The sequence below is a fragment of the Nipponia nippon genome, unplaced genomic scaffold (genome assembly GCF_047370975.1).
Source record: "Nipponia nippon isolate SJK-2023a ecotype South Korea unplaced genomic scaffold, ASM4737097v1 scaffold_23, whole genome shotgun sequence".
NCBI lineage: Eukaryota > Metazoa > Chordata > Aves > Pelecaniformes > Threskiornithidae > Nipponia > Nipponia nippon.
In genome coordinates this window covers 420,938-429,783 of record NW_028262340.1, presented here as the reverse complement: position 1 = coordinate 429,783, position 8,846 = coordinate 420,938, and positions in this window count along the sequence as shown.

Here is an 8,846-nt window from a genome sequence, read left to right as displayed (position 1 = left end):
TCTGCTCAGTAACTGTTTAATGAAAAACAAAAAATTCATTGCCTGGTTTTAAACTTCATTGTTCTTCCAAAATAAGGCTGTACTCTTGAGTAGGCAGTCCTGTACAAAACTCCTCTATTTTCTTTAGATTTATTTGAAAGAAACAACCACTCGTACTTGGTACGCTAAGTTTGCAGTTAAAGCTGCAAGGGAAGTTGGCAAAAAATGATACCTCTGTAGAGACCTGTTCACGCAGAAACAACTTTGTCTCCGGCCAGCTGTCATCGTGGTGTCGCGGGGAGGTGGCTCTCGGTGAACTGGCAGAGTATCTATAAAAACTAAGGTTCTTTTGTTGCACTTAGTGTTCAGTGCCATGAACAGAGAGAGGAAAACACTATTCTAAGTCAGGTGGTTTCACTTGCGGTGGTGCAAGTCCCTGGAACGAGACAGCTGAGAGCCCGACTTCTACATGAATGTTCTTTTCTACAGACTTAATTGCCCAATGTGGGGTTTTTCTGTCTCTAGTTCTTGATCTTATCTCAGTCCCTTTCCAAAGAAGGGTGGATTAAGATTTATTTTATGCAGGTTCAGTCCCTGCTGCGATTTCAATACATGAAATCCACCATAAAACATGTGGCAGGTGACCTGCTGACACACTGTGGCCTTGCTGCACTAAGCCCTGGCAAGAGGGGATTTTACGTATTAAGAATGGGCAGATCAGAAAACAGCCTTTCCTTCCGCGCCTGCGCTGTCGGGTCCGTGTGTCGGCCTGAGCAGGCTTCGTTCCTGCCGCTGGTAAAAGCCACCCTGCGTTGGTGTCTTACACGACGCTGCGAAGTGTCGCAGTGAACGGCCCTGGCTGAGACAGCAGGAGGCAAATCGCAGCCTTTGATGGAGAAGATGCTTTGGCCAGGGTGCGGCTGGCTGACGGTGTCCCGGTTTCCCCGTGCTAACCTGTACCTCCCCAACAAGCTGCACCCCTTGGGCCACTCTCTGCCACCTGAGGAAGACAGCAGCTAGTGGTACAGCACCTGCAGAGTAAATGACAGCGCTATCGCTCTAAGGAGGAGCCCGTGCCCTTAAAAACTCTTGTTTAATGTAAAGATGTCAGCCGTGGAAGAGAGAGGCTGCGCTGTGAAGCGTGTCCTTGCCTGGCTTTGCTCAGTCCGTGGGAGCTGGTGCTGCAGTGAGTTGGGCAGAGGTTGCGGGTGGAGCTGTCGGTGGGGTTCGTTCTCAGGCGGGGCCGATTAACCTGAGCCAAAACTATGAATATCTCCCCACCTCCCTGAGAATATGAAACCTGGTGGGAAGAATTGCACCATGAAAAGCAATATACTATTGACCTGTTTAGTTTTTACCCATTTAAAAATCTTTTCCCTATTGTATCTGTCAGCTGGCTGGCTTTCCCCAAAAGCTGTGGAGTCACTGGTGAGATGTCCCCATTGAAGACCAATTTCTTGGCATCGCCGCTACAGTGGACGATGGAATAGCTGAAATAAATATTAGGACAACTTTATATTCTGAAGGGAACAGGTGAGGGCTTAAATTCACGGCTTTGTGATTTACTCTGCATTTTTGTGCACCACTGACATCTTAACTATGCCATGTAAGCTCGGCTGCAGAGCTTCTGCCCAAGAGCCCGTAAGGGAGAGGGGATTTGCCGTGAGACTCTGTGAGGGTTTGTGATTTGGACCGCTGTCATCTACCGGGCTGCTGGGAGAGTTGTCAGAAACTCTCTGAAGTCCCCTGGAGTTCAGGTGTGCGGTACGGTATCTTGCCACACAGCAGAGAGCTTTCTTGCCCACCAGCGCTCTCTGAAACACGTCTCTCTTTCCTCATGTTTCAACTTTGCACAAGTTTCAGGGGGGCTCCTACGCCGGTAAACGTGCCGGGTCCCTCACCGCGCGCTCATAAACCCAGCCCATTTTCTGGAGAAGAAAGTCCAGTTAATTCACTACTTTGCAGTCACCCCGAACTTCTATCGGATGATGGCGATGGAAGTACACACGACGAGGACAGCCAGCTGTAGATCTTGACCGAGCAAGGGGGCTGGGGAGAGAAGTCCCCTTCAGCAGGGGTTTGACTGGCAGAGGATGATTGGAAAGCCATGCCCACAGACTATGGCTGCTGGAGAAGCTGCACAGATTCATGCTGCTGCTGCGTAAAGCAGACGGTCTCCCTCCTGCTTCCACCACTTCTCCCTCTCACTCTCGGGTGCGTTGGACTCGTGCGGCAGTCACTCAGCCTGTCATCTCACCAGCCTGTGTTTTTGTTCTGAGCCCAATGAGTCTTTTGCTAGGTTAGCAAGTTCAATGGCTTGTAGAGTCCAAAAGTGCCAACATCACCACTAAGCAAATGCAAGAAGTACGGCGGGGGGGGTGGTGGTGGTGGTGGTGGTGGGAGCAGTCATCTCCCATCTCTTGAAATTATATCTTTGCTAAATTAGAAAGATCTCTATTTTTATCCAGCTGGCATGATAATTGATTTTGCAGCCATCCTCCTACCAGGGATGCCACTTGGCTGTGAACCTTAATGCCTTGGGTAGCGGCTGCTCAATTTGTCCTCGTGACGAGGTTTCCCTACTGCATTCTACCCACTGCCCTCTTCTTCCAGGGAGTCCCAATAACCTACATCTCCCCGAAACCAGTTTGCTTTAGTTTAATACCAGTGACACTCTGGCCATTCCTAGTTAACAGGCACTGTTTTATTTCCTTGGCGGTGCAAATATCTATGCCTCGCAAAAGACCCCTCTCCTGAACTTGTCTCCAGAGACCACAGCGCCTCACCCACCCCACCTCCCGTACTGACCCTTTCCCCGGGGCGATTGTGTGAGCAAAGAGCTCCCAGCACCCCAGTCCTGGCCACAGCACCCCGTCCCTTTTCTTGCGCTGGTTCTGGTGCTCATTAAAACCTTTTAGACACAGAGTCGATTGCAGAAATGTCTTCCCCTCTTCCCTGGGGTTAGCAAGAAGAATGAGTTTGTGTAGTGTCTGATCAGTAGCAAAGGTGGTTCAGGGTAAAGGTTCGAGGGGGGCCTCTGCCTTTTGGCAAGGGAGATGTTAAATCATCTTGGTTTGTGTAGTTTCATCACCAGAGCATCCCTTCAGAAGTGTTTTTTTTTCTTCTATTGAACTGTCAGTCTCTGCAATAAGTTACCAAATGACGTAGATGGATGTTGCTCATTACTGAGTCTTACGATACAGCGGTAACCCATCGCAGGTGGGTATACTGGGTCTGGGGTGCTTTAATGAAGTTTTTCTTCCAAGTGGAGAGCAACATGGCAATAGCACCAGCTTGAAGGCTTGTAACATGTTTTTTCTGCAGCTCCTCTGACAGTGCTTGTGATGAAAAACATCAAGAGACAGGTAAATCATAGAATCACAGAATGCATTGGGATGGAAGGGACCTTTCCAGGCCATCCAGTCCATCCCCCTGCCATAGGCAGGGACATCTACAACCAGACCAGGTTGCTCAGAGCCCCATCCAGCCTGGCCTTGAATGTTTCCAGGGATGGGGCATCTCCCACCTCTCTGGGCAACCCCTGCCAGTGTTTCACCACCCTCATTGTAAAAAATGTCTTCCTCATATCTAGTCTGAATCTCCCCTCTTTTAGTTTAAAACCATCACCCCTTGTCCTGTCGCTATTGGCCCTGCTAAAAAGCCTGTCCCCATCTTTCTGATAAGCCCCCTTTAAGCACTGCAAGGCCGCAATGAGGTCTGCCCGCAGCCTCCTCCTCTCCAGGCTGAGCACCCCCAGCTCTCAGCCTGTCCCCACAGCAGAGCTGTGCCACCCTCGCACCATTGCTGTGGCCTCCTCCGGCCCCGCTCCAACAGCTCCATGTCCTTCCCGTGCTGAGGACCCCCGAGCTGGACGCGGGGCTCCAGGGGGGTCTCCCCAGAGCGGGGCAGAGGGGCAGAATCCCCCCCTCGCCCTGCTGCCCACGCTGCGGGGGATGCAGCCCAGGAGACGCTTGGCTTTCTGGGCTGCCAGCGCACATCGCCGGCTCGTGGCCAGCTTTTCATCTATCAAGCACCCCCAAGTCCTTCTCCACAGGGCTGCTCTCCATCCCTTCATCCCCCAGCCCATACTGACACCGGGGGTTGCCCCGACCCAGGTGCAGGACCTTGCCCTTGGCGAACCCCATGAGGTTCCCACAGGCCCACCTCTCCAGCCTGTCCAGGTCCCTCTGGATGCCATCCCCTCCCTCAGGCGTGTCTGCTGCACCGCTCAGCTTGGTGTCATCTGTCATAGATATTTTTCACATCAAATGTGAAAGGTGTCTGAATTTGAGTTACAGACAGACCTCTTACCAGAAGTATTTCAGCTACAAGAAGGCGGAGATGGTTTAAGACGATTGCATTTGGTCTGATGGATGCTTCACCGACAGGGTTTGGTATCCTGGAGTGCACTGCAATGCCGTAGGGCTTCTGACAAGTTATGCGAGCATTTGTGCGACTAGGATCAAGCAGTTTATCTGGGGCTCAGTCGTCCACTTCCAGGGCCAGCAGAGAGGTGCCGGCTACGGACTGTGGCCATGTCAGTGCCTGCGGTTGGCTGTACAACTCCAGTTCAGGGCAGGAGCGCTGGGGAGTAAAACAGGATTACACCTCAGAGCCGAGGTGATCGCTGGGGGTTAGGAAGGTACGAGCTGTACAGAGACCTTCCCAGAGCCCCCCCTCGGCCCAGTGCGACCCGGAGGACAGGGCTCAGCTGTCTCTCGGAAATCGGTAGCTACAAACTGCCAGCTGGTTTTGGTGCAGAGCAACCAAAACCCCAAGCTGATGTCTGAGGCTGGTAAGGCTGCGTGGACGGCGCCTAACGGGCCACAGAGGGGCTTATTGTTCTGGGTTTCCTCAGTTGCCCTGGAACGGCTGGCGGCAGGAACAGACCCCTCCGTCAGGGGTACACAAAGGAAGGGATTCTTCTCTCTTCCCTGCCAGCATCGGTGCATCCTGGTCATTCGATTGTTCCTCAGGGTTGGACTGACCCCGTTCACAACACCCTAACTCTTAACAGCCACCTACAGCACAGATTCATGAAGAAAAAGCTTAACTTCTTGGAGTGGCCTTTACATTTCAATGAGATGCATATCCTTCCTTACCCCCAGATCCTCTGCCTGTATCTTGCCGCTATAGATCATGGCCCAACACCACCTGGCCACTGCAGAAGCAGGAAAAGTGCACTTTTTTCAGCCAAAACTGAGCTGGTGGCTACTGCTGCAGCAAACAGAAGCTTCTTCCCAAGGCGCTCAGTTTGCGCTGCATCCTACGCAAATATGATGGAAATTGCCAAGAAACCTTGGCTGAGGGGTGGGGACAGAAGGGACAAGGGAGGAAAGTGCTATATCCAAGATCTTTAGCAAGCTGGTTGCAGTGTGAGATACCCAGGTTGCCCAGTCTGGTCTCTTTGGGGCCTTTTTGTCATTCCTCCCCACTCCAGAGCGGACAAGGGGAATGAGGTAGGACAAAGACAAAGCATATACTTACCTTCTCCCAAAATCAAATCAACTGGGTCTGTGCAAGGCAAACTAAACATAGCTGCAAAAAATAACACGGTAATAACAGCAGCGTGGCCTCTGTAGGCAGAAGTTTTCCTGAGCATTTCCTTGCTTTAGGGAGGTGGAACACACTTGGGGGCTTTCAGAAACTTCCTCACTGATAAATAAAGCCTGTAGATTTTTTTTTTTTAAGAGAAACCTCCTCTCACTGGAAGCCTGGGCTTCGGCAAATGCATGAGAAGTGCTGCATGCAGAGCACCAGAGAACAAGATGTTTGCTGGAGGCAGGCACATCCACGACACGTTATCTGTAATAGCTGCACTGACAATTGGTCAGAATAAGAAGTCTAAAGCACCGGAAAAATGTCATATTCCATATATATGCTAACAGCTCACACACAAGCTACTAATGTGGAAACAAAGGAATTTCAGTGCAAGCTTGGAAGAGGAGTGGTAGACTGATGGGAACAGGCTGAGCCTCAGCAAAACTCAGTCTCTGGCCATTAAGACAGTAGGAAAACATCAACAGGTTGCAGGGTAAATACACACAGCTGCTGAAAAGCCTGATCCCTTCACCTCCTCTGCTCTGTCCGCTAATGGATGCGCTCACCTTTCTCCCCTGCAGCATCCAGGGCCCCCGGGTGCTGAAGGAATCGGAACAGCAAAGGCAGCCTTGCTGCCAGGGGCCGCGCTCGCCTCTCCACGCTGTTATCAGCTGATGACTGCAGGGACACCGTAACCTTCTGCATGTTCACGAGGCAGCGAGACTTGTTGCCTGCCCTGCCAGACTGATGCAAGCCAGCTCTCTGCAGCAGAGATTAACCTTGTCCTTGATTCCAAGACAGTTTTTGTTCTGCCTTGCCTTGGCCCAGGACTAAATCAGATCTTGTGCACATCCATTTAGCTCCAACTAGAGAGAGCTGTAACCAGTATCATTCCAGGATTGTCCAGCAAAAATTAAAATGGAAAAATCTGGCAAAAATTTAAAATTACTCTTCATCCCAGAGCATCTAGGACCTCCTTTCCAGCTCAGCTTGCTGTCTGGCACTGGACTAACCCTACTACCTGCAGGCCATAGCTTCTTCCTTTCTAGAGGCGTTCAACGTTCAGATCATTCTGGGCTGAGGCTATTGTACGGAGCAGGAGACCGGAGAGCACAGCGGCTGCTGAAGCACAGGCAGAAGCTGGGGTGGCAGCAGCTGCAGAGATTCTGGAGTGGCGTAACACAACCTGGTCTGTAAGGCAAAGGGCTGGGGTCCACAGCCAGCCTGGAGCTCTGGCACCTTTCTACTAAATGGTAAAACAAGAGAAGGTACCTTCTTCTGATGTCCTGCTGCCTTGAACAGTCAAGCACTCGGAGAATAAAAGCAGGGCAGAGCTTTCTTGATAGAAAGGATGGTAAACCCTCGAAACATGGAGGGCAAAAGGACCACCTTCAACTGGGGAGAAAGAGCAGGATGATTCACTCAAAACTAACAACCTGTGTCCAGGTGGCACAGGCAGACAACTGCGAACGTGCTGACGGATGCAGATGTGCCTTCGTGTCAGAATTCGGTCGGGTCCGTTACAGACAACTTATGTGCACACAGTAGATTTTCAAACTATTTTTCTCAGTGTAACAGGGCTCTATTGTCACGTGAATCAAAGCTCATAGACTTCACCACAGCAAAAAAAAGCAACTAGACTGCTCAATGGAACCAGTATTATAAGAAAAATAATTTCAGTATACTCTTCCAGTGAAAAAGAAATAGCGTAATCCTCTTAAAGAACATGGGGTGGAAGAGTGGCAGCTTAGAGTTAATCCATGTTTAATTACAAATTTTATTTTATGAACATAATTTATGAATTGCTTAAATTGCTAATCTCTTCACAGAAAAACAGCATGCTAAAGTCCTGTACTGGCAAAAACATGTCAGGCTTAACACAAAATTGATATTGATTTTGGGTAGGAAATGAGAACTACCAAAAAAAAAAAAAAACCACAGCCTGCTAATGCTCACAACTATCTGCATATAATCAATTACCCCCAAGGGGCTTGGGAAATACCAGTGCAGAACAGATAAGAAAGTGTCAGCAATGCTATCAAGGCTTTTATTTTGGCAATTAGTACATTAGGAATCTTCCTGCTGTAAGATCCGGTAGCGCTCAACAACCGAAATTATTACGCTGCCAGAAGCATGCATACCTCAATATACATTTTGCTGTAGCCTCATCCTGTTCAGTTGTCAGCTGACAGGTGATATCTCAGTATACTCCATATTTCACTCCTGGATACTATATGATAAAATATTTAAGAGCTTTGCAGGACATTTATTAAGCACCACTACAGGGACAGATGTTCAGATCCCTCAATTCCTCTCAATTTTTGTGCTGCGAGAACTCCTTAAACCTATCATTAACTCCCAGTAAAACAAACTGCTGCAGTGAACTTGAATGGCAATGAACAATTCTATTTCCTTCCATCTTTACGCCACAGTAGACCCTGCATTCAGCAAAGACGGGCTGTCACCGCTGCCAAACCTGGAGAGGGAAGTCACAGAGGCAGTGCAGATTTCACAAGAGAAGCAGCGTGTCTGCCGCCAGACAGGTTCAGCGAGATAGGCCGAACACCTCCAGTACCTGTTCTGGATCAAAAAACTTCTTTTATTTACACCAGGCAACACATACAATTTTTACCCATGCTCCACATTTAACAGTGATGCACATATACATACTGGATACACTGTGCAGATGCGTGCAAGCCTCCAGGAGGGTCATTTTCTGGTTAAACTCCTGGAAGGACCTTCTCTGCGAGCATGACAGCTACTGCTTTTCCTTCGTTACCAGACTCAAGAGGGACCGCTCCCATGACCGTATATGCACATGCGTACGGAATCCGGGCTCCGTCTGAGAGCGCCCTGGGACTCGCCTTGACCCAGCCGAGCACCCGCTTGCACCCGACGCAACGGCGGGGCAAGGAGACGAAGGCAGCGCCACGCCGCCGGGGCCCGCGCGCCCGTTTCCCCCAGACTTATGTATTTATCGCATCAAGTCTGCGCTCATCGAGAGCCTGATCCAGCACATCAGGCAAGTTACGTTTAATCACAATTAATCACAGAACAGCAGGCCCGGCCATCAGGGCCCCTCACGCCGCCGTCCTGGGGAGGCCCGTGACCAGCGCCGGCCGGCTCGCAGCGGGGCTCGGCTCCAGCAGAGCCCCCCGGGCCCCAGACGGCTTCGCCCGGCAGCCCGGGGGGCGCCGCGGGCCCGGAGCGCCGCGCCAAGGCCCCCAGGGCCGGGACGGCGGCGTTACCGCGGGAGGCAGCGCACGGGAGAGGCCGGGCCGGGCCGGGCCCGCAGAGTGGCTCCCCCACCCGCCCCCCCGGGCCGG